The sequence below is a fragment of the Heloderma suspectum genome, chromosome 10 (assembly GCF_057233095.1).
Source record: "Heloderma suspectum isolate Gila_16-S chromosome 10, 16-S_ref, whole genome shotgun sequence".
Taxonomy (NCBI): Eukaryota; Metazoa; Chordata; class Lepidosauria; order Squamata; family Helodermatidae; genus Heloderma; species Heloderma suspectum.
Window position 1 is genome coordinate 49,401,248 of NC_139467.1, and position 27,227 is coordinate 49,428,474.

A 27,227-nucleotide genomic window follows, 5' to 3' on the forward strand; every position below is an offset into this window, starting at 1 on the left:
AGTTGAGCTTGATGATGGGATAACTATAACTTACCAGGCATATACCTCTGCAAAAATGGGGGCCGGCCTGCTTGGACCCACACTCTGCGGATGCGCCAGTAGTAGGCGGGGGGGTTGGACAGCGGTGCCCTCCGCTCGGCAGCAGCAATCCCCTCTCTGACGAAGGACTGCTTGAGCGCCTTCCATTTGGACCTCAATTGTCCAACTGTGCGATAGTGGCCTGCTCGCTCCATCCTCCTCTTTATCCGGGCCCAATAAAGTTCATTGCGGCAGGAGGAGCTGCCAAACAGCACTGCCACCGCCTCGCTGCGCTTAATGTTGCTGAGGAGGGCCTTGGTCTCCTCATGGTCCCACCTCCTGCCACGCACTGGTGCAGCCATTTTGCAATTCGCACACAAACAAACACACACACCAAGACAGCCACGTGCACAACCACCACTTAACTACACACACACAGACCAAACCATACAAAAACACCACAATGCACAACTACACACACACACACAAACCAGACAAAACCACAACAATGAACAAACAACAGAGGAAATCCAATAATAAGCAAGCACCACCACTAACACACCACCACCACCACACCACAGAACTCCACCCACAAATCCCCACGCAGACGCAAGCGCAAATGCAGACGACATTCAGGAAGTTAGCAGGAAGTTGACGACAGATTTTGTGGAAGCGGAGCTGCAGCCCCGTTTTTTTTTTATTGTGACTGTGTGAGGCGGTTAGGTTAACAACAAGACCAGTAAACGCGAGGATCATTAAGCACAAATACACAGAAATTAATAAAATCCCTGTCCCTGTCCGAGAAAAGAAGACAGTGGGGGAGCGCACAGAAGGCGGGAAAGTGGGAAACATATTTCGGGCAGCAACGAAAAATACGTAAATAATTACGAGAATAGTGGAAAAGTTCTGGCCAAGGCAATCCACCTTCCGAGAGTACGGCGGAAGCAACAGGGGGATTCCCCCCTACGGAGGAAATCACAACGTAATATTTACAATTACAATATTTTACAATAACGTTGTCCTTATTTTCGCCGTGGTCTCTGTAAAGATTTACGGAGACTACGGGGGTCAAATAAGGGCAACGCAAATAAAGTTGTCCTTATTTTCGCCATGGTCTCCGTAAAGATTTACGGAGACTACGGGGGTCAAATAAGGGCAACGCAAATAAAGTTGTCCTTATTTTCGCCGTGGTCTCCGTAAAGATTTACGGAGACTACGGGGGTCAAATAAGGAACGCAAATGGCGGCGCCCCATGGGCGCTGCCATTTGCGTACGCGCTTTTTTTTTTCCCCCAAAGTCACCCATGATAGGCTACGTAACGTAATTTACGTACCCTATCACTGCCATGTGGTCTTTTTTTTTTTTTCCCCTTTCGTAGTTCGCGGCCCGGCGAGGCGGGAAGCTTCCCCCCCAGCCTGAATTTCGGCCGGGCGAGGCGGGAAGCCTCCCCCCCGGCCTGAATTTCGGCCGGGCGAGGCGGGAAGCCTCCACCCCTTCGCCTGAACTTCGGGGGGAGAACCAAAGCGCCTCCCCCCCACCGCGAAGCAAGCTGCAGGACCAGATAAGTCCCTTTCGTCCATCCCTACTAGTCCCTGGCACTAATGGCAGAAAGCAAAGAGGATCTAAACAGCCTGTTGTTGAGGGTGAAAGTGGAGAGTGCAAAAGCTGGTCTGAAACTCAACATTAACAAAACGAAGATCATGGCATCTGGCCCCATCACTTCCTGGCATATAGAAGGGGAAGAAATGGAAGCAGTGACAGATTTTACTTTCTTGGGCTCCAAGATCACCGCAGACGGTGACTGTAGCCATGAAATTAAAAGACGCTTGCTCCTTGGGAGGAAAGCTATGGCAAACCTAGACAGCATAGCAAGAAGCAGAGGCATCACCTTGCCGACAAAGGTCTATATAATCAAAGTGGACTATAAGGAAGGCTGAGCGCTGAAGAATTGATGCCTTCCAACTGTGGTGCTGGAGAAGACTCTTACGAGTCCCCTGGACTGCAAGGAGGTCAAATAGGTCCATCCTAAAGGAAATCAACCCTGAGTGCTCATTGGAAGGACAGATGCTGAAGCTGAAGCTGAAATATTTTGGCCACCTAATGTGAAGAGAAAACTCTCTGGAAAAGACCCTGATGCTGGGAAAGACTGAAGGCAAAAGGAGAAGGGGACGTCAGAGGATGAGATGGCTGGATAGCATCACCGATGCAATGAATATGGACTTGAGCATGCTCCGGGAGAGAGCGCAGGACAGGAGGGCCTGGTGTGCTGTGGTCCAGGAGGTCACGAAGAGTCGGACGCGACTGAACGACAACAAGTCCCTGGCGCACTACTGTCCCGGGCGGCCTGCCGGCACAGGGCCCTGCAGCGCCACCTCCTCCGGCCCCGGCAGCGTCTCAAGCAGGGGGCGCCGCCTCCCTTTATCGGAGTGCCCCGGCCCAGCAGCTTGTGGCTCGCTCCCCCTCCCTGGGCCTGCGGCTTTCTGCAACGCAGAGGAGCGACATTTGTCGGTGCACGTGGCTGCGCCTTACTGGAGCTGAGCAGGGCCTGGCCCGGCTGGTTGGCGCATGGCGTCTTGAGCCCATTTGTTTCAGGCACGTCTGGCGGCCGCTTCTGAGTACGTAGTGTTGCCTGGCGGCCTCCGGGATCCCTTTTTCCTTTAGTCTCCACCTGGTAGAGCCGTTGCCAACCCTGGGGTGGGGGTGGGGGGGGCTCTCTTGTCTTTCACCTCCAGGCAGCTTGGAGTGCCGGCTTGGTGCAGTGCTGAACCATGGCCCTGGGACTCGGAGATGTGGGTATGCGCTGGATTGGAAGCTGGATGCGGCCCACAGGCCCTCAGCTGACGATTGCAAAAATTAGTGGGTGTGCATTTCCTTCGAGATCACTCCCTTTAAATTACCTTATTTTCTGTGTGGATTTGAAGGGAGTTTCAGGTCACAAGGCCTGTACCAAGACCCGCTCCTCCTTTGTTTGTTTTTCATTACCTTTTTGATGGGTGGGCTGTCCTATGTGGGCCAAGTCCCACATCATGTATAGGATGTCCCACAAGATAGGGCAAGTAGGGGAGGGGCAATGCACCCTGCCCATTTACCCATGTGACTCACTGGGTGGCTTTGGGCCATCCCTCTGCCTGGCCTGCCTCACCAAGTTGTTGTAAGGGTTGTTCCTCATTCATTTTGCAGGGTAGTTTCTCTCTGCTGTGTCTCCCCCTGCCCCGAAACAAAATTAGACTTCAAATTAAATCTCTGTTTCTTTCATAATGATTACGAGTGCAATCTTATGCGTGTTTTGACAAGAAAAAGACCCACAGCTATCAACATGATCGGAGTTGCGGGACTTTTCATAATATATGATCACCCTTAAGTTAGCGTGGTGTGAGTTGGGCAGCCTGCTCGAAGTAGGTAATTTAAAGGGAGTGATCTCAAAGGAAATGCACACCCATTAAGTTTTGCAATTGTCAGCTGAGGGCCTGTGGGCCGCATCCAGCTTCCAATCCAGTGCTTGAGGCAAGGCAGTGCCAATCACTGGCATCATACTACGGGCCTTATTTTCTGTGTGGATTTGAAGGGAGTTTCAGGTCGCAAGGCCTGTACCGAGACCCCCTCCTCCTTTTGTTTGTTTTTCATTACCTTTCTGATGGGTGGGCTGTCCTATGTGGGCCAAGTCCCCCATCGTGTATAGGATGTCCCACAAGATAGGGCAAGCAGGGGAGGGGCAATGCACCCTGCCCATTTACCAATAGGCATTGGAGGAGGCATGATTCTTCCTCCAAAGATGAGGCCCAGCCAGTCTTACCTTAAACTCTGCTAGATTGAAGGCGGTGGAAAAGACTAAGGGGGGGGGGGGCTTTGCTGATTTCAAATGCAGGGGGGGCGGCTCTGGGCCCAAAACAAACTTCGAGACAGACCCCAAACAGCTTATTTTTTTGTTGCAGCACGCCTGGTAGCGATCAAATCTTCCTCCAGCACAGCTTCACCGCAGGTTATGGACCTGTTCCTTCTGCAGCTCTTGACGGATCAAGTCATTTGGTGTCATTAGCGTGTCCGGATGCCATCAAGCATTCTCCAGCTCAGTTCGTATTCTGAGTTTGAGATCTACAGCTCTCACAGGACCAAGCCATCCCATCTCGTTTGGTATAGTGTGTGTTTTAGTGACATCTGAGCCGGCCTGCAGCCCTCTATGCCAATAATGATGGACTCAGGGCACTTTGGTATTATTAAATCTTCTACAATTTTATTCCACTTTGTGCCGGGTTGACTTTGGTGTTAGTATCACAAGATTAACTCCCTCCCCTGCACCTACCCTTCCCAGGTGTCTGCAGTGGCAAACCATTCCAGGCCATTGGGGATTATAGAGCCACGCGCAAGGGTTGGCCCTCCAGTTTCTCAAGATCTTGCTATTCGAACTTCTCTTATACGTGGCATCGCCTATGCGAGCCAATTCAAGGCTTAATGTCTATTCTTAATTCCTTGTGTGTGAAGGGCAGTCCTCCATTCTTGTCCTTTAAATACTGTCCTCCGCAATCCGAACGTTATGGATCGTGTAGTAGTATTGACTCTGCACTGCCCCCCGCTCAATTTCTGTTTTTCTCATGAGGCATAAAAATGTCAGGTAGAATGCCAGTGCCAACATTTTGTGTAATACCCGGATGCTGGCGCTTCCAGAGACCATGCAAAGAGGTTCTCGTTGAGTGTCGTATATTTTGGTGAGGTAAGCCATGGCGCATTTCATGGCTTGCAGGACAAGAGCCTCCTGTACCCGGGTTGATAGGAAGCCCTGGGCCCTTTGCGTCACATTCAGCTGCAGCAGCTGCAGCCATCTTGGCAGTTACAGGTACGGCCTTGGCTCCATTGCTAGGCTGTGGGACTGCACCGATCAGCATCTCTCTCTTGTCCTCACTCTTATTTCCTTTAGATCAATGTGAGGGGCATGAACCCGTGTGTGTGTGTGTTCACATCTGGACACAGCTGGTGTGGCACTGGTCGGAGGGCGTGTAGGTCAGCCGCAGGCCGCAGAGCGGACTGTTCCAGTGTGCATGTGTTAGTGGCTTGACAGATGCACCTTGCAGTGAGGGCGCCTATTTCCCACTCCATTCCTCCATAGCGTAGTGCGTGTTTGCCCCGCAGGTTCTGGCGCTGCATCTTGGAGGGAACGAACAGTTGGTGTGAAAGGCCAGGACCTCATCCTGTCTGCCTGGTCCCATTCCCAGGTCACATGGCACAGTTGGCCAGGAATAATGATCATTGCTTCTGCTTGCTTCCTCAGATTAATTGGAGGAAGGTTTGGATTTGAGGGCCATGGAAGGGGCCCGTCAGAACTTGAACCAGGAGATGGCATTGGGCTAGACCGGAATAGTGATGGGATCATCTCTCATCTGGAAATTATTAGGGCGCAGGGGGAGCCTTATAGACAGGACCTGTCTGATTTGGCAACGACAAACTGCATTGGATCAGCTCGGGGCTGGCAAGGAGTCCTTTGGCACATGGGGGGGGGTGGCCAGGCAACAAGCATTAGGCTTGTCACTCCAGTGGCCGCTAGGATACAGGCTTCTGTTTGCGACATGCCATCCAGGGCAGGGCCAGGACATCACCTTCAACTGTGGACCCCGGCATCCCCTTTATGACCCTGGAGATTACGGCCATTAATTTGCCCCTCTTCTTCTGAGGCATCATTGTTTATGGGGTGGCCTTAAAGGCTTTCTTTGGGGCCCTCAGAATCTCCAAGCTGGTCTGGGCATCCAGATGTGATGCAACTGATTAGGCCCCGAGATACTTGACACCTAGGGATGGCGGAGAATTCTGCCACAGACCCCAATGAGGCCGGATTCTTGGAATCCGGCCCCATTGGGGCCTGTGGCGGAATGGAGCACTCACCTCCGCCTCCCCCCAGAATCTGTCCGGGTCGGATCCGTCTCTGCGTCGATCCTGCGGAGCTGGCCACCTGTTCCGCATCACTGGTGAATGTCGATACGGCCAGCAGCCAATGCTGTGCTGTATCGCTGTGCTAAGTAAGTCTCCAGACACAAATGGTGTAGTGGGCGCCATTTGCAGCTGTAAAGCAGGTTGTTGTTGTCCAGTTGTTAAGTTGTGTCCGACTCTTCATGACCCCATGGACCAGAGCATGCCAGGCCTTCCTGTCTAGGGACGTCAGAGAATTCCGCGACAGATCTCGGTGAGGCCAAATGCCAGCACATTTGGCCCCCCGAAAACTGTCGTGGAACGAAGCCCCCGCACCCCCCCATCCCACGAAAGGCGCGCAGGACGAAGTAATGCTTCCTAAGGCCCACTTGACTTCACTCTCTAGGATGTCTGGCTCAAGTTCAGTGAGCGCACTATCATGGCTATCAGGGACATTAAGATCTTTCCTGGATAGTTCTGTTGTGTATTCTTTCCACCTCTTCTTAATCTCATCTGCTTCTGTTAGGTCCCTGCCTTGTTTGTCCTTTATCATGCCCGTCTTTGCACAAAACATTCCCTTGAGATCTCCAATTTTCTTGAAAAGATCTCTAGTCTTTCCCATTCTGTTGTTTTCCTCGATTTCTTTGCATTGTTCATTTAAGAAGGCCTTCTTGTCTCTCCTTGCTATTGTCTGGAACTCTGCATTCAGTTGGATATATCTTCCCCTTTCTCCCTTGCTTTTTGCTTCTCTTCTTTCCTCAGCGACTTGTAAAGCCTCATCAGACAGCCACTTGGCTTTCTTGCATTTCTTTTTCTTTGGGATGGATTTCGTTGCTGCCTCCTGAACAATGTTATGGACCTCCGTCCATAGTTCCTCAGGCACTCTGTCTATCAGGTCTAATCCCTTAAATCCATTCCTCACCTCCTCTGTATATTCATAAGGGATATGATTGAGGTCATACCTGAATGGTTTAGTGGTTTTCCCTACGTTATTAGCCTTTGTCCTGCTTCATTTTGTACACCAAGGCCATGCTTGCCTGTTATCCCGGTGATTTCTTGACTTCCTACTTTAGCATTCCAATCCCCTATGATGAAGCGGACATCTTTTTTTGGTGTTAGTTCTAGAAGGTGTTGTAGGTCTTCATAGAACCGATCAACCTCAGCTTCTTCAGCCTCAGTGGTTGGGGCATAGACTTGAATTACTGTGATGTTGAATGGTTTGCCTTGGATTCGTACTGAGATCATTCTATCGTTTTTGAGATTGTACCCCAGTACTGCTTTTCCCACTCTTTAGTTGACTATGAGTGCTACTCCATTTCTTCTAAGGAATAGAAAGTAGTAGATATGATGGTCACCTGAATTAAATTCGTCCATGCTTGTCCATTTTAGTTCGCTGATTCCCAATGTAGTAAAAATGTAACCTAAAAGCCATTGTATGTGTCTTAAGCAGCACGTAGTATTGTAAGAGCTGCGCATGCCTGGAATGAGCGGACAGTAACCCTAAGATAAGGTTGCCAAGCAAACTGCTAGCAACCAATCAAAGTGACACGCTGGCTGAGGAATGCAAGCTGAGGTGATAAAACTGTAACGTGGGGGTTGCCGGGGGTCGACTCTGCTTTTGAGCGTGAGCTCCTTTGTCGAACTGTTTGCAAACAATAAAATCGAGTTGGACCCAGCCTGCAGTTGACTCTCCTCTTTGGGGCAAATTGGACTAGCCTCCAGGAGGCGACACTAGCATTTTGTGCAACAAACTGGCGATCAGCCATGAGTCCCTTGGACCACCCTGGGGTCAAACGACAGAACCAGCAAAGGTGCCTGTGGGGCGCGCCGGACCGCCTTTGAGGTCTGCCACGGCACCAGAGAACGGGGGTCGGGACACCCAGGAGGTTAAAGGCGTGGACTCCATTGATTGAGTCAACCAGGCTGAACGGGTCTGAAGAGACGGCACTAGGGTGCTGGGCAGAGTAAGTACTTGATTTCCCTTCTGTCTTTCTGTTTGAGTTGCCTTCGGAGCGTCTGAGGTTTGTCAGGCTCCGTGTCAGTGTCGGAGGTTTGTCAGGCTCCGTGTATGGTTTCAAACAGAGGTAGGCACAATGGGGGCGGGTAGCTCCCGTTCAGAAAGCTCTGCCACTCCCTTGGGATGCATGCTAAAGAACTTTAGCAAAGTCAAGCGTCTGAGGTTTGTCAGACTCCGTGTACTAAGATGTCGAAAGGCAAGCTGGTTACACTCTGTCAATTGGAATGGCCAGCATGTGGAATTAGTTGGCCAGACATAGGATCCTTTGGTGTAAATCTTGTAAATGCTGTATATAAAAATGTGGTGAATAATGGGCAATGGGATCAATTCGCCTATATTGATGGTTGGTTGAATTGGTGCGGAAAGTTACAGAAGTGTAAATGTGTAAATGTGTTACTGGCAAAGGACCACAGGGGCAAGAGACCCCGGTGGTGTCTGAATCAAGTAGTGAGAGATAAATTTGCCTCAGGGAAGATGAGGTTATCAGCATTTGGATGAGTGCCAACCAAAATCCACTGAAGGCGAGAAAAGGTTGAATATAAAGTTCAATATTGTAACGTCATGATGGTATGCTCCGAGGTGAAGCCCAAAGCCCCTGTTCCCCCTGATTCAAGCCCCACGGAAGGAGCTTGAAGACTGGGAGACCCTGCCCAAGGTGCCCTGAGCTCCCCCCCCCCCGGTCTGATTCGGCCTGTTAGGTTGGGAGGAGAGGCTGTTGGGGGAGGGAGGGGGCCCTCCAGAGACAGTTTGTCTGCCACCGTATCCAAGTTTGTTAGAAGAAGCAAAAGCAGTTGAAAACGTTGCAACTTCTGAAGAAAGAGATTTGTTTGACGACTTAAAGACTGTGGCAAAATCAAGAAACAAAGACAGAGCAAGTTCTTAAAATATCAGGGTCTGTGTAAGCTTATCTCTGTCAGCCTGCTCAGAGCAGAGCCAAGGGGGACTTGCCTAACCCCCCTTCGCCGCGGCTGGTTTAGCCTTAGCAAGCAGAGAGGCTGGAAGGTGTCTGTGAGGACCTGACAAAAGAGTGAGATTTGCAAAAAAAAAACAAGAAAAGCATCACAGCTGGAAAGCTGAGCAGCACTGCTCTGTTCTTATCTGTGGAGGAATCTAGAAGAGGTGTAAGGTTACACCTTCCCCATTCGAACTGATGAAGAGACACAGAGCTTTTGTTAAGAACATCCCTTCTTTATGGCCCAAAGCCTTCTTTGTTAGAGGCACTCTGCACATGGACTGGAACTTTGGACAGTTAAAGACTTGCCATAAAAAGTACTGTGAGGCTTGTCATAGCCTTAAACTCCCGTTGTTGTAAATTGTGTGTTTGTTTGTGATCAGCTCAGTCTACAGTTTAATTTGTGATTTCAACACTCAGATAAAAAGCTGCATTTGACTGAAAGAAATGGGTATATTTAGCCTTGAGAAGAGAAGACTGAGAGGAGATCTGATAGCACTCTTCAAGTACTTGAAAGGTTGTCCCAGAGAGGAAGGCCAGGATCTTTTCTCGAGCATCCCAGAGTGCAGGACACGGAATAATAGGCTCAAGTGACAAGAAGCTGGATTCCAGCTGAACATCAAGAGAAACGTCCTAACTGTTAGAGCAATATAACAATGAAACCTATTACCTAGGGAGGTGGTGGGCTCTCCCACACTGGAGACGAGGCTGGACAGCCATCTGTCAGGGATGCTCTGATTTGGATTCCTGCACTGAGCAGGGGGTTGGACTCGATGGCCTTGTAAGCCCCTTCCAACCCTACTATTCTATGATTCTATGATTTCCAAGGCTTTGATTTCATTTACCCTAATGAAGCATACAGATACAAATTGCTAGAGATTTACAGACTACAAAAGAAACAGCCTTCAAAAAGTTCAAAGAGAAACTATGAAAGTTAGTTTCCCTTTAAAAAGGGGGGCAGCAAATTCTCTTAACTTAAGAGGTGAGAGGGGAAGAGTCCCCCACTCTCCTGTGATACTTCTAAGCCCAGCTGTGTTTCTGAAGCCTAAGAAAGTTCCTGCCCCATGTGTTCCAGCTCTTTCTCAAAATCTGAACTGTTCTGACGTTCCATTTGCTCAGAGGCAAACCTGACACTCTGCCAAAACTCATGCAGTGTGGAGTTGCCGATGCAAAAATGGTGGCTTGGAACTCTTTGCATGTATGAGAACGCCCTTCCCTTAATTTTGATGGGCCCTGACCATGCAGTCAGAGGAGCGGTATAATTGTTAGATCGGCTCCACCATGCCCTACAATACAAAACAAATGTTTTCCAGTCATGGTGTTAGATTTTAATGATATGAAAAAGGTATAAAAGAAGGCAGAAGAAAGTAGCAGACAAAAAGGCTTAAAAAAGAAAGAGAGCTTATCCCAAATGTGTGTCGTTGAGATTAGTAAGAAGATCTAAGCAAGCGAGTCTCTGTCGAAGCAATGGCAAACAGCCTAACTTGCAGAGAAGACAAAGAGTTAAAACTGGTGCATGGCACAGAGAATTTGAAACATGATCTGCAGAACAGGCAAGCCAAAAGATAAGTGTGCCTGTTACAAGAGGGAGGCTATAGTAGCCATAAAAAGGGGTGAAGCCCCCGTATGAAGCTTTAACAAAAATATTACCCACTAGAAGTGGACAATTAAAATAAAAAAAGGCTTTTCTTAAATTGAAGCAAGCCTTAATATCACCGCCTGCTTTAGCCTTGTCAGACCCCAGATCATGAAGTTTTTAGAGCTATGGTGCACATGAGAGCACATAAAAAAGTGCCATTCCTGGAAAAAGGAAAAGGCAATGCTGGCAGCCACCATGGGCGGAGATATAAACCGCAGCTTGAGAGCACAGAAGCGACCAGAGGAGGGGGGCAAAAAAGAAAAGGGCCGACCGGGGCTCAATAAATGTGCGTATTGCCAAGAGAAGAGACATTGGAAGAAAGATTGTCCAGAGCTGAAAGAAAAGAGACTCACCCTGAAGGCTGCCAAATGCTGGCAGGGTCCTCCAGTGGTGGGGAGTCTAGCTGAAGGGCCACCACCCTACGAACAAATGCTCGGGAGAATCCCAAGGTAAAAGTAAGGGTTGGTGGCAAGGACTATAAAGCCCTAGTAAGATACTAGAGCCACATTTTCTATGATCCCTATGAAGCCCCCCGGCGAGAAAAAGTGGAAAGCATGTAACTGTAAAAAGAATTAAAGGGGAAAAAAAGAAAAACTAAATTGCCCATTTGTAAGCCCTTCCTCACAAAGATTGGAATTAACATACTGGAACATGCCTTTGTAGTTTCATCTGCATACCTGGTTGCCCTCTTGGAGCGGGACTTGTTAACAAAACTGCAAGCTAAAATCTTCCCTGATAACCAGATTGTAGTACAGCTGCCAGCAATGCAGGGCTCAAATTAGCAGATAGCCCTTCAAGCAATCGAGATTGTGTCTGAGGCCAAAGAGACTGAGATTTTAGAGAATGTTGATCCATGTGTGTGGGCAGACAGAACCCCTGCCCGAGCAAATGCATAACACCAGTTAAAATCTTCTTCAAAAAGGGAGAGCCCTGTGTGCGTAAGGCAGTATCCTCTGAAAAAAGCCACCTGTGCAGGCTTGAAGCCGCTCATTGAGAAGTTCAAAAATTATGGTTAGCTAATAAAGGGATCATCCCCCTGTAACACCCTGATTTTGGGTGCGCCCGAGGCAGACAGCACCTCCTTCAGGTTAGACCAAGACCTGAGAACAGTGGCTGACTGCCCTTTGTGCCTCAAAAATGATTCAAAGATGTTTGAGCCCCCAGCTCAAATGAGAAGTCGCCCATGCGCTTACTATCCTTTTCAGAGATTTCAAATTGACTTTTCAAAGTTGCCCCAGACTCATGGCTATCGGTACCTGCTAGTAATGATAAAACCAATTGACCGCACCGCACAGACAGTAGCCAAGATGCTGTTAAAAAGTAATCCCTAGGCTCTTGTTACCTAAAGAGAGTGAATCAAATCAGGGGCCCCATTTTGTTGGACAAGTGACGCAAGTTGTGGCCCAGGCATAACAAACTAACTAGAAGCTACACCCCCCTTGGAAACCTCAATCCACAAGTGAAGTTGAGAAGATGAACTGCACCTTAAAGACAACGCTCACTAGAATTTGTTTAAAAATTAAGTTGAAAGGCCACAGGCCTTGCCAATCACCTTGACTCGAGTATGGTGCACCTCCAAGGGAAGGATTCAATTAAACACTCTTTAAATGTTATATAAGCGCCCACCTCGGATATTACCTATGGCTGATAGCTTAAATGTGAATTTAGAAATAAAAGTTTTAAGATTCAAAGTTATGTTACTGCCTTGCAGTCTGTTTTGTTTTCACAGGTTTGCGACACCGCACCAATCCTGGCCTTTAGATGCTCCAGTGCATAATCTCAATCCCAGCGATTGGGTGCTAATCCAGTCCTAGAAAGATGAACCACCTACCAAGAAGCAGAAGGGTCTGTTTCAGATCCTACTTACCACTCCCATTGCTATGAAAGTCGCCAAAGAAAAGAAGTGGATTCATCACACTGAATAAAGGCATCACCTGCACCAGAGAGGGTCACACCGGAAGCTGACCCACCTGAAGGTCACCGTTAGAATAATGAACCCCTGAAAGGACTCAAGTAGCTCTACAGAAAGAGGGTGCTCTCGTTTCAAGGGTTCCTGATGAACGGAACAAAACTGAGTTCCAAAAGTTCAAAAAAAAGTGTTTTTGTTGTCAACATTCTAGTAGCTAGAACAAAGGTGTCCTAGGCCTCACTTGCTGTTTAGAGAAAACCGTCAATGCCACAGCGATAATTGTTTGCGCCTTTAAGTGCATAGTCCACCGTGGGACCAAAGAGAGTATAAATTTGAGAAAAGCCTTTTGAGGGGGGAATTGTAGTAAAAATGTAACCTAAAAGCCATTGTATGTGTCTTAAGCAGCACGTAGTATTGTAAGAGCTGCGCATGCCTGGAATGAGCAGACAGTAACCCTAAGATAAGGTTGCCAAGCAAACTGCTAGCAACCAATCAAAGTGACACGCTGGCTGAGGAATGCAAGCTGAGGTGATAAAACTGTAGCGCGGGGGTTGCCCAGGGCCGACTCTGCTTTGAGCGTGAGCTCCTTTGTCGAACTGTTTGCAAACAATAAAATCGAGTTGGACCCAGCCTGAAGTTGACTCTCCTCTTTGGGGCAAATTGGACTAGCCTCCAGGGGCGAAACTAGCATTTTGTGCAACACCAAGATGTCGATGTTCCATCTTGCCATCTCATGCTTGACCACCTCCAGCTTACCTTGATTCATTGATCTGACATTCCAGGTTCCTAGACAATATTGTTCTTTACAGCATCGGACTTTCTTTTCACCACCAGACACATCCACAGCTGAGTGTCCTTTTGGCTTTGGCCCAGCCACTTCACTCTTCCTGGCGCTACTTGGAAATACCCTCTGCTCTTCCCCAGTAGTATATTGGACACCTTCCTACCTGAGGGGCTCATCTTCCGGCGTCATCTCTTTTAGCCTTGTGATACGTTCCATGGGGTTTTCTTGGCAAGAATACTGGAGTGGGTTGCCATTTCCTTCTCCAGTGGACCACATTTTGTCAGAACTCTCCGCCATGACCTGTCTATCTTGGGTGGCCCTGCATGGCATAGCTTATGGCTTCACTGAGTTACGCAAGCCCCTTCGCCACAACAAGGCAGTGATCCATGAAGGGGGTAAAGCTGGTAGATTAGCCTAAATGCAGCCATTTACTTTCTGATGCAGGAAATGACATATTTCTGTCTGATCTGCAAAGGGGCCTGCAGGAAGTTCTTCTGCGCAGGTGGGGGGGAGTTTGACAAGCAATAGGCTTGTCACTCCTGGTGGCAGCTGAGAGGGGCAAAAGGAGAAGGAGCTTAGGGATGGTGAGCATTCGGAGGCGCCTTATGGTGGCAGGTGATGCCTGAGGCCCCCCGAACGGGTTTTGTGGCTCGGCGGGGGGATAAGGGTTGCCTGTGAGACCAACTCACCTCACTCACCCAGGAGCTGTGCGGCCCCAGGAGGGGGTGACACGGGAAGGTCTACCTCCCCCATAAGGGGCAGTCCAGGGGGGCGGCGATGCTGACACGCCACCCCTCAGGCTGGGCATGTTTTCTCCCATAAAGGTGCCAGCTAGCTGCCGGCACAGACAGGGCCCATGCTAGGGTTCCCCTTTGCAGATATTTCAATAAATGTGGCCCAATTCCAATCCAAGCATTGTTGCCAGTCTCTTCATTACCACGTCTCCGCTCACAAAGGAACTAGAAAGTCTACACAGGACTGCTGAAAAGTATAATCAGCTGAAGCAGCAATGGGAGATGAAATCTGAAGCAGCTGAGCTGTTTCAAACCAAACTGAAGCAAAATGCCCATCACAAATAGCGGGAAGAACTAGATACACTGAAAAGATCCATTGAGGAAAGTGAGGAGGCTTAGAAGAAAACAGAAGGAGTACCCCCAAAGCAGGGGAAAAACTCAAAGTGCTGGAAAAACAGAAAACCCATATGCTGAAGAGGAAAGGGAGAAAGAGTTGGAAAATGCTCAGCAGAACCTAGGCAGAAGCAAGAAAAAGGCTCATGCTTCCAGGAAAAAGGTGAAAGGGAAGGAGCAGCAGGTTGAAGCACTAGTGCTGGAAACTGAGGAGCTCAAATGGGAATAAAATTCTTATAAACAACAGACTGAGGCTGTGAATGAAGCTATTAAATGATTCAAGAAGCAGACTGAGGTTATCCCAGCAGAAGTAGCAAAGAATGAGGAATGTGTGAAGAAGGCCCAAGAGGAAATGGCTAAGCAAAAGGCAGTGGTCATGGCCCAGGATAAGCAACTGAAGCCAAATCTGCAGAGGCTGTAAAATGCAATGAACAACACAATGAATCACAGTTAAGATTAAAGAACTAGACCAGTAAAGAACTAGACCCTAGGGAAACACCTGGAAGGAAAACATAGATGAATGAAGTAGGACCCAAAGGCTCCTTGCACCTTTGTCTTTGATCTTAGCCATGCTTCTCTTCAAGCCTGTTCCAGGTTACATTCTGGATTAGGGAGGGTGGATGCAGCCCTTGATCTTTCACACACCTAGAATATAGAGCAAGGCCAGATCTACATGGAAATGGAATGAGAAGCGCTTTTCTGTTATATCCAGGTTTTCTTTGCTTTGGTCTGTCGGGGCACACAAAGCAAGAAAAGGGGCACTGTACCTAAAAACCCGCTTTCACGGATCACGCAGCACTTGAAGCCCTGATGCCTCGGGGTTGGTTGGCTGGAGCCGAACTGAATATCATCAACCCAGTAGGTGCTGCTCAGCGAACGAGAGAGGCTTGTTCCCCACCCCTGTCCATGCTCCCCCGATCAAGGGAAGTTTACTGGAAGCGCTGAATTAAGCCCCCATTGTTTACCTCACACCTCTGCCCTGTCATCCACCAGTGGGATATTGTGAAAGAGTGCAGATTAAAACTGGGCTTATATGAATGGGGGAAACAGGCTGTATTTTGTGAATGAGTAAAGCTGCCACTGCAGTATTCTGACCGACTGGAACAGCAAAACTGATTTTCGCTATGTGATCTCAATGGATAAAGCAGCTTATGAGTGCTTGTGGAAGGGAAGTCACCTGTACCCAAAAGCACTACCATGAATGTAAAGAAGCTACTTTGCTGTTCCGAATGATTGAAATAGCACTACTCTGATACTGTGAATGGGAAGCAGAGGGTTTTCTGAATGACTGAAACTGCCAAGAGGCGTTACTGTCCTTCATGGCTGTGGAAGAGCGGAGCTTGGAAGCAACAGCCTTGCCCACCCCCATAATGCTTTTGAGGTTCTCAAAATCCAGTATGCAGGATTTAATTCCAGTGAATGGGGCACGCTGCAGCTGAACTACGCAGGAGCCACATTTAAGGAAAAATACACATTAAAACAACTTTCAGAAAATGCATTTTTTCAAGGGGGAAATTGCAGGGTTCCTGCGGGGTGGTGACAGTGTCATGTGCTGTGAGTGACCGCAAAGTACTGTCCATCCACATTAAATTACACATGTAGATGACCCCCAGGTGCTTCAGACTGACATACCCCATTCAATGTGATATTCAAGGATGGCATGCAACAGCACAGATGTGGCATATTATACTTACACTCAGAATGGAAACAGCTCAGCAAAGAGCTGATAAGACAAAAATGAAGGAGAAGGTGAATGTTGGAAGAGCAAATACTTCCTGCACCACAGAGGCCTGGGCAATGTTTTTCTCTTTAAAAATATCAACCGTTATATAATCAAACAAACTTGTCTTGTGCTTAGTAGTGATGATATTTTAACTTTTTTTCTCTAATGGAATCTGGGCTATGGGCTCTCTACAGCTGCCAAATTGCAGAATCTTGTTCAATTGTACTTGAACAATTATACAGCAATTGAAGGATATAACTTGTTCAAAAAGAACAGTAGGAACAGAAAGAGAGGTGGGGTTGCACTGTATGTGAAAAATACATATCTCTGCACAGAAATACAGGAGGAGGAGCTTGGTAGCCCCATCGAGAGCATCTGGGTTGAAATAAATGGAGCAAAGAATAAAAGGAACCTGGTGGTCGGAGTCTACTACCGGCCACCCAATCAAGGAGAAGACAAGGATGAAACTTTTGAAAAGCAAAGAGCCAATGTTTCAAGGAAGCATGATGTAGGAGTAATGGGGGACTTCAATTTCCCCGATATTTGTTGGGAGACAAATTCTGCAAAACATGGCCCCTCCAGGAAATTCCTGACTTGTGTGGCGGATCACTTCCTCCTACAGAAAGTAGAGGAAGGAACTAGAGGATCGGCTATCCTTGACTTGATCCTAACCAACAGAGATGACTTAGTGGATAAAGTAGCAGTTACAGGAACTCTGGGGGAAAGCGACCATGTTGTACTTGAGTTCTTGGTTCTAAGGGAAGCAAAAGCCGAGTGTACTCAAACGCGTACCCTGGATTTTAGGAAAGCTGATTTTAATAAACTCAGAACAATGATCAGTAAGGTCCCATGGCAAACAATGCTAGCGAGAAAAGGAGTCCAAGATGGGTGGGAGCTTTTAAAAAAGGAAATTCTCAAGGCACAATCACAAACAATTCCAACAAGAAGAAAAGGTGGAAGACAACAGAAGAAGCCAATGGGGCTTCACAAAAAGCTTAGGGATGACCTGAAAACAAAAAAGGACACATATAGGAAGTGGAAAGAAGGCCAAGTAACAAAGGAAGAGTACAGGCAGGTAGCACAGAATTGCAGGGATGGCGTCAGGAAGGCTAAAGCGGAGAACGAGGTGAGATTAGCGAGGGATGCTAAAAACAACAAAAAGGCTTTCTTCAGCTACGTGCATAGTAAAAGGCAGAGGAAAGAAATGGTTGTTCAGCTATTAAATAAGGATGGCAAAATGATAACAGATGACAAAGAAAAGGCAGAGGTGCTCAATTCCTACTTTGGCTCAGTCTTCTCCCAAAAGAGGGTCTATGACCCCCCTGGCAAAGGCGAAGTACAGGCTGAAGGGGCAGGATTGCAGCTTGAGATCGACAGGCATATGGTCAAGGAACACCTCATTACTTTGAATGAGTTCAAATCTCCAGGGCCAGATGAACTGCATCCTAGAGTCATAAAGAAACTGGCAGAAGAACTCTCAGAACCGCTGTCTATTCTCTTTGAGAAATCATGGAGGACCGGGGAAGTGCCAGATGACTGGAGGAGGGCTAACGTTGTCCCTATCTTCAAAAAGGGTAAAAAGGAGGAACCTGGGAACTACAGACCAGTCAGTCTGACATCAATCCCTGGGAAAATTCTGGAGCAGATCATAAAGCAATCCATCTGGAAGCACCTTGACAACAATGCCATGATTACTCGAAGCCAACATGGATTTGTCAAAAACAAGTCCTGCCAGACAAATCTGATCTCATTTTTTGATCAAGTAACCTCCCTTGTAGACCGTGGGAATGCTGTGGACATAATATAGCTCGACTTCAGCAAAGCTTTCGACAAAGTGCCCCATGATATCCTGATGAGCAAACTTGCTCGAAGTGGGCTAGATGAAACAACGATCCGGTGGATCCACAGCTGGCCACAGAATCGGACTCAAAGAGTGCTGATCAATGGGACTTCTCAAGCTGGGGAGAGGTAATGAGTGGGGTACCGCAGGGCTCAGTCCTGGGCCCAGTGCTCTTCAACATTTTTATTAATGACTTGGAGGAGGAGGTGCAGGGAATGCTGATCAAATTTGCAGATGACACAAAATTGGGAGAGATAGCTAATACTTTGGAAGACAGAAACAAAACTCAAAGTGATCTGGATAGACTGGAGTGCTGGGCAGAAAACAACAGAATGGCATTTAATAGGGACAAATGCCAAGTTCTGCACCTAGGAAAAAGAAACCAAATGCACAGTGACAAGATGGGGGATACGTGGCTCAACCACACTACGAGCGAGAAGGATCTTGGAATTGTCGTCGATCACAAGCTCAATATGAGCCAACAATGTGATGTGGCTGCAAAAAAGGCAAATGCTATTTTGGGCTGCATTCATAGAAGCATCGCTTCCAAATCCCGGGAAGTACTAGTTCCCCTCTACTCAGCACTGGTTAGGCCTCATCTGGAGTACTGTGTCCAGTTCTGGGCACCACACTTTAAGAAGGATGCAGACAAGCTGGAGAGGGTTCAAAGGAGGGCAACAAAGATGATCAGGGGACTGGAAACAAAGCCCTATGAAGAGAGACTGAAAGAACTGGGCATGTTTAGCCTTGAGAAGAGAAGACTGAGGGGAGATATGATAGCACTCTTCAAGTACTTGAAAGGTTGTCACAGAGAAGAAGGCCAGGATCTCTTCTTGATCATCCCAGAGTGCAGGACACGGAATAATGGGCTCAAGTTACAGGAAGCCAGATTCCGGCTGAACATCAGGAAAAACTTCCTGAGTGTCAGAGCAATACGGCAATGGAACCAATTACCTGGGGAGGTGGTGGGCTCTCCCACACTGGAGTCCTTCAAGACGAGGCTGGACAGCCATTTGTCAGGGATGCTCTGACTTGGATTCCTGCATTGAGCAGGGGGTTGGACTCGATGGCCTTGTAGGCCCCTTCCAACCCTACTATTCTATGATTCTATGATTCTATGAGAGGACTCAAGGAGGGAAGGCAATTGAAGGGACTGGATTATTAGAAAGGATTAAGCAGCATGAGAGTATATACTCAGGGATAGAGTAGTGTTGCACAAAATGCCAGTGTCGCCCCCTGGAGGCTAGTCCAATTTGCCCCAAAGAGGAGAGTCAACTTCAGGCTGGGTCCAACTCAATTTTATTGTTTGCAAACAGTTCGACAGAGGAGCTCACGCTCAAAGCAGAGTTGACCCTGGGCAGCTTCTGCGCTGCAGTTTTATCACCTCAGCTTGCATTCCTTAGCCAGCCTGTCACTTTGATTGGTTGCCAGCAGTTTGCCTGGCTACCTTATCTTAGGGTTACTGTCTGCTCATTCCAGGCATGCACAGCTCTCACAATACTACGTGCTGCTTAAGGCACATACAGTGGCTTTTAGGTTACATTTTTACTACAATTCCCCCCTCAAAAGGCTTTTCTCAAATTTATACTCTCTTTGGTCCAGCGGTGGACTACGCACTTAAAGGCGCAAACTATTATCTCTGTGGCATTGATGGTTTTCTCTAAACAGCAAGTGAGGCCTGGGACGCCTTTGTTCTAGCTACTAGAATGTTGACAACAAAAACACATTTTTTGGGGTGTAAGTCTGGAATTTGAACTTTTGGAACTCAGTTTTGTTCCGTTCATCAGGAACCCTTGAAACGAGAGCACCCTCTTTCTGTAGAGCTACTTGAGGTCTTCTAATTAAGGCAGGCAACAAAGTAAAGATTCTGACAGTTGATGGGTGTTTGTAATAGAGAGCAAAATTATCTCTATTCTGCTTAAACATAAGCTCAATATGCCTCTTAAACTAATGTTTTTGTTGTTTTTACTTGAGTGGAGAGTGTTGAGGCAACTAAACTTAAGAAGGAGAGAATAATGCGCATGAGTAAGCGTTAGGAGAAAGCTCTCTCTTGAACAAATACTTGAGTCCCTCTGTGGTTTGCTACTCCAACAGTGACCTTCAGGTGGGTCAGCTTCTGGTGTGACCCTCTCTGGTGCAGGTGATGCCTTTATTCAGTGTGATGAATCCACTTCTTCCCTGTAGCGACTTTTATAGCAGTGGGAGTGGTAAGCAGGATCTGAAACTGGACCCTTCCACTTCTCGGTAGGTGGTCCATCTTTCTAGGACTGGATCAGCACCCAGTCACTGGGATTGAGATTATGCACTGGAGCATCTAAAGGCCAGGATTGGTGCGGTGTCGCAAACCTGTGAAAACAAAACAGACTGCAAGGCAGTAACATAACTTTGAATCTTAAAACTTTTATTTCTAAATTCACATTTAAGCTATCAGCCATAGGTAATATCCGAGGTGGGCGCTTATATAACATTTAAAGAGTGTTTAATTGAATCCTTCCCTTGGAGGTGCACCATACTCGAGTCAAGGTGATTGGCAAGGCCTGTGGCCTTTCAACTTAATTTTTAAACAAATTCTAGTGAGCGTTGTCTTTAAGGTGCAGTTCATCTTCTCAACTTCACTTGTGGATTGAGGTTTCCAAGGGGGGTGTAGCTTCTAGTTAGTTTGTTATGCCTGGGCCACAACTTGCGTCACTTGTCCAACAAAATGGGGCCCCTGATTTGATTCACTCTCTTTAGGTAACAAGAGCCTAGGGATTACTTTTTAACAGCATCTTGGCTACTGTCTGTGCGGTGCGGTCAATTGGTTTTATCATTACTAGCAGGTACTGATAGCCATGAGTCTGGGGCAACTTTGAAAAGTCAATTTGAAATCTCTGAAAAGGATAGTAAGCGCATGGGTGACTTCTCATTTGAGCTGGGGGCTCAAACATTTTTGAATCATTTTTGAGTCACAAAGGGCAGTTAGCCACTGCTCTCAGGTCGGAGTGTTAAAGGGGGATGATCCCTTTATTAGCTAACCATAATTTTTGAACTTCTCAATGAGCGGCTTCAAGCCTGCACAGGTGGCTTTCTTCAGAGGATACTGCCTCACGCACACAGGGCTCTCCCTTTTTAAAGAAGATTTTAGCTTGCAGTTTTGTTAACAAGTCCCGCCCCAAGAGGGCAACCAGGTATGCAGATGAAACTACGAAGGCATGTTCCAGTATGTTATTTCCAGTCTTCGTGAGGAGGGGCTTACACGTGGGCAATTTAGTTTTTTTCCCCTTTAATTCCTTTTACAGTTACATGCTTTCCACTTTCTCTCGCCGGGGGTCTTCAGAGGGATCATAGAAAATGTGGCTCCAGTATCTACTAGGGTCTCACAGTCCTTGCCACCAACTTTGCCACCACTTACTTTTACCTTGGGATTCTCCCGAGCGTTTGTTCGTAGGGTGGTGGCCCTTCAGCTAGACCCCACCCCGCCAGAGGACCCTGCCGGCATTTGGCAGCCTTCAGGGTGAGTCTCTTTTCTCTTTCAACTCTGGAAAATCTTTCTTCCAGTGTCTCTTCTCTTGACAATACACACATTTATTGAGCCCCGGTCGGCCCTTTCCTTTTCCGCCCCCCCCCCCCGGTCACTTCTGTGCTCTCAAGCCATGGTTTATATCTCCGCCCATGGTGGCTGCCAGCATTGCCTTTTCCTTTTTTCAGGAATGGCACTCTTTTCATGTGCTCTCATGTGTGCCATAGCTCTAAAAATTTCATGATCTGGGGTCTGATAAGGCTAAAGCAGGCGGTGATATTAAGGCTTGCTTCAATTTAAGAAAAGCCTTTTTATTTTAATTGTCCACTTCTAGTGGGTAATATTTTTGTTAAAGCTTCATACGGGGGCTTCACCCCTTTTTATGGCTACTATAGCCTCCCTCTTGTAACAGGCACACTTATCTTTTGGCTTGCCTGTTCTGCAGATCATGTTTCAAATTCTCTGTGCCATGCACCATTTTTAACTCTTTGTCTTCTCTGCAAGTTAGGCTGTTTGCCATTGCTTCGACAGAGACTCACTTGCTTAGATCTTCTTACTAATCTCAACGACACACTTTTGGGATAAGCTCTCTTTCTTTTTTAAGCCTTTTTGTCTGCTACTTTCTTCTGCCTTCTTTTATACCTTTTTCATATCATTAAAATCTAACACCATGACTGGAAAACATTTGTTTTGTATTGTAGGGCATGGTGGAGCCGATCTAACAATTATACCGCTCCTCTGACTGCATGGTCAGGGCCCATCAAGATCAAGGGAAGGGCATTCTCCTACATGCCAAGAGTTCCAAGCCACCATTTTTGCATCGGCAACTCCACACTGCATGAGTTTTGGCAGAGTGTCAGGTTTGCCTCTGAGCAAATGGAATGTCAGAACAGTTCAGATTTTGAGAAAGAGCTGGAACACGTGGGGCAGGAACTTTCTCAGGCTTCAGAAACACAGCTGGGCTTAGAAGTATCACGGGAGAATGGGGGACTCTTTCCCTCTCACCTCTTAAGCTAAGAGAATTTGCTGCCCCCCTTTTTAAAGAGAAACTAACTTTCATAGTTTCTCTTTGAACTTTTTGAAGGCTGTTTCCTTTGTAGTCTGTAAATCTCTAGCAATTTGTATCTGTATGCTTCATTAGGGTAAATGAAATCAAAGCCTTGGAAATCATAGAATCATAGAATAGTAGGGTTGGAAGGGGCTTACAAGGCCATCAAGTCCAACCCCCTGCTCAGTGCAGGAATCCAAGTCAGAGCATCCCTGACAGATGGCTTTCCAGCCTCGTCTTCAAGGCCTCCAGTGTGGGAGAGCCCACCACCTCCCTAGATAATTGGTGCCATTGTCGTATTGCTCTAACAATTAGGATGTTTCTCCTGATGTTCAGCCGGGATCCAGCTTCCTGTCATTTGAGTCCATTATTCCGGGTCCTGCACTCTGGGATGATCGAGAAGAGATCCTGGCCTTCCTCTCTGGGACAACCTTTCAAGTACTTGAAGAGTGCTATCAGATCTCCTCTCAGTCTTCTCTTCTCAAGGCTAAATATGCCCAGTTCTTTCAGTCAAATGCAGCTTTTTATCTGAGTGTTGAAATCACAAATCAAACTGTACACTGAGCTGATCACAAACACAATCTACAACAACGGGAGTTTAAGGCTATGACAAGCCTCACAGTACTTTTTATGGCAAGTCTTTAACTGTCCAAAGTTCCAGTCCATGTGCAGAGTACCTCTAACAAAGAAGGCTTTGGGCCATAAAGAAGGGATGTTCTTAACAAAAGCTCTGTGTCTCTTCATCAGTTCGAATGGGGAAGGTGTAACCTTACACCTCTTCTAGATTCCTCCACAGATAAGAACAGAGCAGTGCTGCCCAGCTTTCCAGCTGTGAGGCTTTTCTTGTTTTTCTACAAATCTCACTCTTTTGTCAGGTCCTCACAGACACCTTCCAGCCTCTCTGCTTGCTAAGGCTAAACCAGCCACGGCGAAGGGGGGTTAAATAACTCCCCCTTGGCTCTGCTCTGAGCAGGCTGACAGAGATAAGCTTACACAGACCCTGATATTTTAAGAACTTGCTCTGTCTTTGAAGTCTTAAAGACTGTGGCAAAATCAAGAAACAAACAAATCTCTTTCTTCAGAAGTTGCAACTTTTTCAACTGCTTTTGCTTCTTCTAACAAACTTGGATATGGTGGCAGACAAATTGTCTCTGGAGGACCCCCCTCCCTCCCCCAAGAAGCTCTCCTCCCAACCTAACAGACCGAATAAGATGCGGGGGGGAGCTCAGGACACCTTGGGCAGGGTCTCCCAATCTTCAAGCTCCTTCCATGGGGCTTGAATCAGGGAGAACAGGGGCTTTGGGCTTTACCTCGGAGCATACCATCATGACTTTACAATATTGAACTTTATATTCAACCTTTTCTCGCCTTCAGTGGATTTTGGTCAGCACTTATCCAAATGCCGATAACCTCAGTTTCCCTGAGGCAAATCTATCTCACTACTTGATTCAGACACCACCGGGGTCTCTTGCCCCTGCGGTCCTTTGCCAGTAACATATTTACACATTTACACTTCTGTAACTAAGGGGGATTCTTTCCGCACCAATTCAACCAACAATCAATATAGGCGAATTGATCCCATTGCCCATTATTCACCACATTTTTATATACAGCATTTACAAGATTTACATTGAAGGATCCTATGTCTGGCCAACTAACTCCAAATGCTGGCCAGTCCAGTTGGCAAAAGAAGGTCAATTGACCCTTGACCATCTTAATTCTAAAATCTCTTTGGAACTTCTTAAAGTTCTTGAGCATGCATCCCAGTGGGGTTGCAGAGTTTTCTTAACGGGAGCTACCCGACCCCATTGTGCCTACCTCTATTCAAAACCATACAGGGAGCCTGACAAACCTCAGACGCTCCGAAGGCAACTCAAACAGAAAGACAGAAGGGAAATCAAGTACTTACTCTGCCCAGCACCCTAGTGCCGTCTCTTCAGACCCGTTCAGCCTGGTTGACTCAATCAATGGAGTCCACGCCTTTAACTTCCTGGGTGTCCCGACCCCCGTTCTCTGGTGCCGTGGCAGACCTCAAAGGCGGTCCGGCGCGCCCCACAGGCACCTTTGCCGGTTCTGTCGTTTGACCCCAGGGTGGTCCAAGGGACTCCTGGCTGCTCGCCAGTTTGTTGCACAAAATGCTAGTGTCGCCCCCTGGAGGCGAGTCCAATTTGCCCCAAAGAGGAGAGTCAACTTCAGGCTGGGTCCAACTCGATTTTATTGTTTGCAAAGAGTTCGACAAAGGAGCTCACGCTCAAAAGCAGAGTCGACCCCCGGCAACCCCCGCGCTACAGTTTTATCACTCAGCTTGCATTCCTCAGCCAGCGTGTCACTTTGGTTGGTTGCCAGCGGTTTGCTTAGCAACCTTATCTTAGGGTTACTGTCTGCTCATTCCAGGCATGCGCAGCTCTTACAGTACTACGTGCTGCTTAAGACACATACAATGGCTTTTAGGTTACATTTTTACTACAGTAGCAGCCCATGGTTTAATGCTGGTCCTATCAACACCACTGTTTTCTTGCATCCTCTTTTTTTGTTGCTGCATGGATCATGAATGGATATGGCACCATTTGGGGGGCAAGCAGAGCCCAGTCTTTCTGCTTCCTGCCTTGGCGTTGCCATCCTCTGGGTGGCGATACTGTCCTGATGCCTCTGCCTGCTCCCTGCAAGCAGACCTGACTGCCCATTGTGAGGAGTCGTCTCCCACCTCCCAAAGCCTGCAGCGGCAGGCACCACCGTCTTGCTTTGGGCAAGCTAAGGATCCATTTCAGTGCTCTTTTTGATTAACAATATTATATTATTGCAGTTATATTAAACTGGAGTTTAAAGAGACAACTTAAGAAGGTGCCTGGCCAAGTCATGTGCTGTAGCCATAATTGCAATCCACCCTACAGAAGTCAGTTACAGCATGCAATATCCCTAAACATATTTATTGGTAATTCATTTGTTTGAGTTTTTAATGGAGCCAATATTTCCCTTCCAAGATCAATACTGTCATAACTATGTTGGAAAATTAAACTAAAGTAACTTCATTTACATTTTTAAAGTACTGTGGACATTATTCTCAGGCAGGAGCTAATCAATGTTATAGACTTGAAATATGCCATTTTGCATGAAACCATAAAAAGATTAATGTACATTTTTACAAGAAATTAGTAGCTTAATGAAGTGGATAAAAATGCTGTCACAATTTTTATTGGAGCTAAATTGCACTGTAGTGGAGGTGCAGTCGAGTGCCTAACACAGAATGACAGGATGACTCACAACTAGGACTGGAAGGATAATTTGCCCTCAACTGACACAAAATCAGGGCATTAACATCACACTCATTCCAGTCCAAGAGAAGATGCATGATTTCATTTCACAGCAGGGCAGGGCTTCAAATAAGAGTGTTAACCTGAGAAATATTGAAAAATTCTTCTGTGAAATGATGGAATTGCAATGTTTAAAAAGCACATCTGAACTAACTGCTGGCATAATGACAGAGGCCAACTGGCAAAGTGCGTTCAGCGGGGATGCGCATCAGACTTGGCTGAAGCCCGGGACAGACTGGGCACCTTCGGACTATTTCTGGTGCTTCCCTCTAAACTGACCAGAACCAAAGCTGGACCTTGCATGAGGTTTCATTCACAATTCAGCTTTGGAAAGAGACAGCATTTCTCAAAAAAAAGTGGGTTTTGCTTTTGTTTATCTAACCATTTATGAGGGGAGAGGGGAAGGGAGTGGGGCTGAGTGACTGACAAGTCGATGGGCACATTTTACCAGGGGTTGTCCATTCACTGTGCTCCGGGGCAGGGATGGGACCATGAGAGAACCATTCTTCCAGTGCTTCATTATGAAAAGGCTTCATTATAACTTCCTAGCCCCTGCATCTATCCTTCTGAAACTTTGCAAGGTTGTTGCCCCTATGGTGTGTGCCATTTTTATATAAATTGCCCCAAAAACACAGAGGGAGGGAAGGGGAAGCAAACCACACTCCAAATGTGAGGACTCCCTTTCATACAAATTGCTTCACCTATCTTTCTGAAACTTGGCAGCATTCTTACTTAGGGCCACCTCCAGGATGTCTGTCATTTTCAGAAGAGTGGTCCACATAATAATGGTCCACATAAGTGCATCCTTTTTTGGATACCTTCAAAATGTAAATGCTTCTCTTGTAGAAAAATCCCTGTACCTATTCATATGAAACTTGGCACGCTTGAAGGGGCAGCAACCCCTGTAAATTTCAACCAATTTTCAAGAAATAAAAATAGTTCTTTGTTTTTTGTTTGTTTGTTTGTTTTTTAATTGAAACAAAAAGGCATGTAGCAGAAAAACCACTGCACCTATTTTTCTGAAATTTGGCAAACATAATCCCCTCCTAGGGGGCTACTTTACTTGCAGTCATAAATAAAGGTATAGCCATTTTTAATTTCCCATCATAGTCAATGGGAAGCTAAAGCCTCAGATTTCTGAATCTCAGCTCAGGTTCAGTACTCAAATGGAAGCAGGCATCCTCCAAATTGGGACAAGCTGAATTGTACCATTTTCTGAAGCATGAAATTAGGATCCGAGTTGAATTCTGCAGTTGGTGTAGACCTCTTGTATTCAGCATGCAGCGACGTCCCGGAAAGCACTTGCAAACTGGAGTCGCATTGCAGCCAAAGCAGCAGATGCACTGTAATGTTATGAGGAGAACTCAAGCAAAAAGGGGGAGGGAAAGCAAAGTTGGCTGCCATGTTGGCCATAAGAAACATTTTAAAATCCATATTAGTGTAATACCTTTATTGGGCCAACTCA

General features: G+C 47.0%; 1 pseudogene; it reads left to right on the forward strand.

The window, feature by feature from the left end:
• The window catches only part of LOC146338268 (structural maintenance of chromosomes protein 2-like), a 29,471-nt pseudogene extending 14,662 nt beyond the window's left edge, over positions 1-14,809 (forward strand).
• The last annotated feature ends 12,418 nt before the right edge of the window (positions 14,810-27,227 follow it).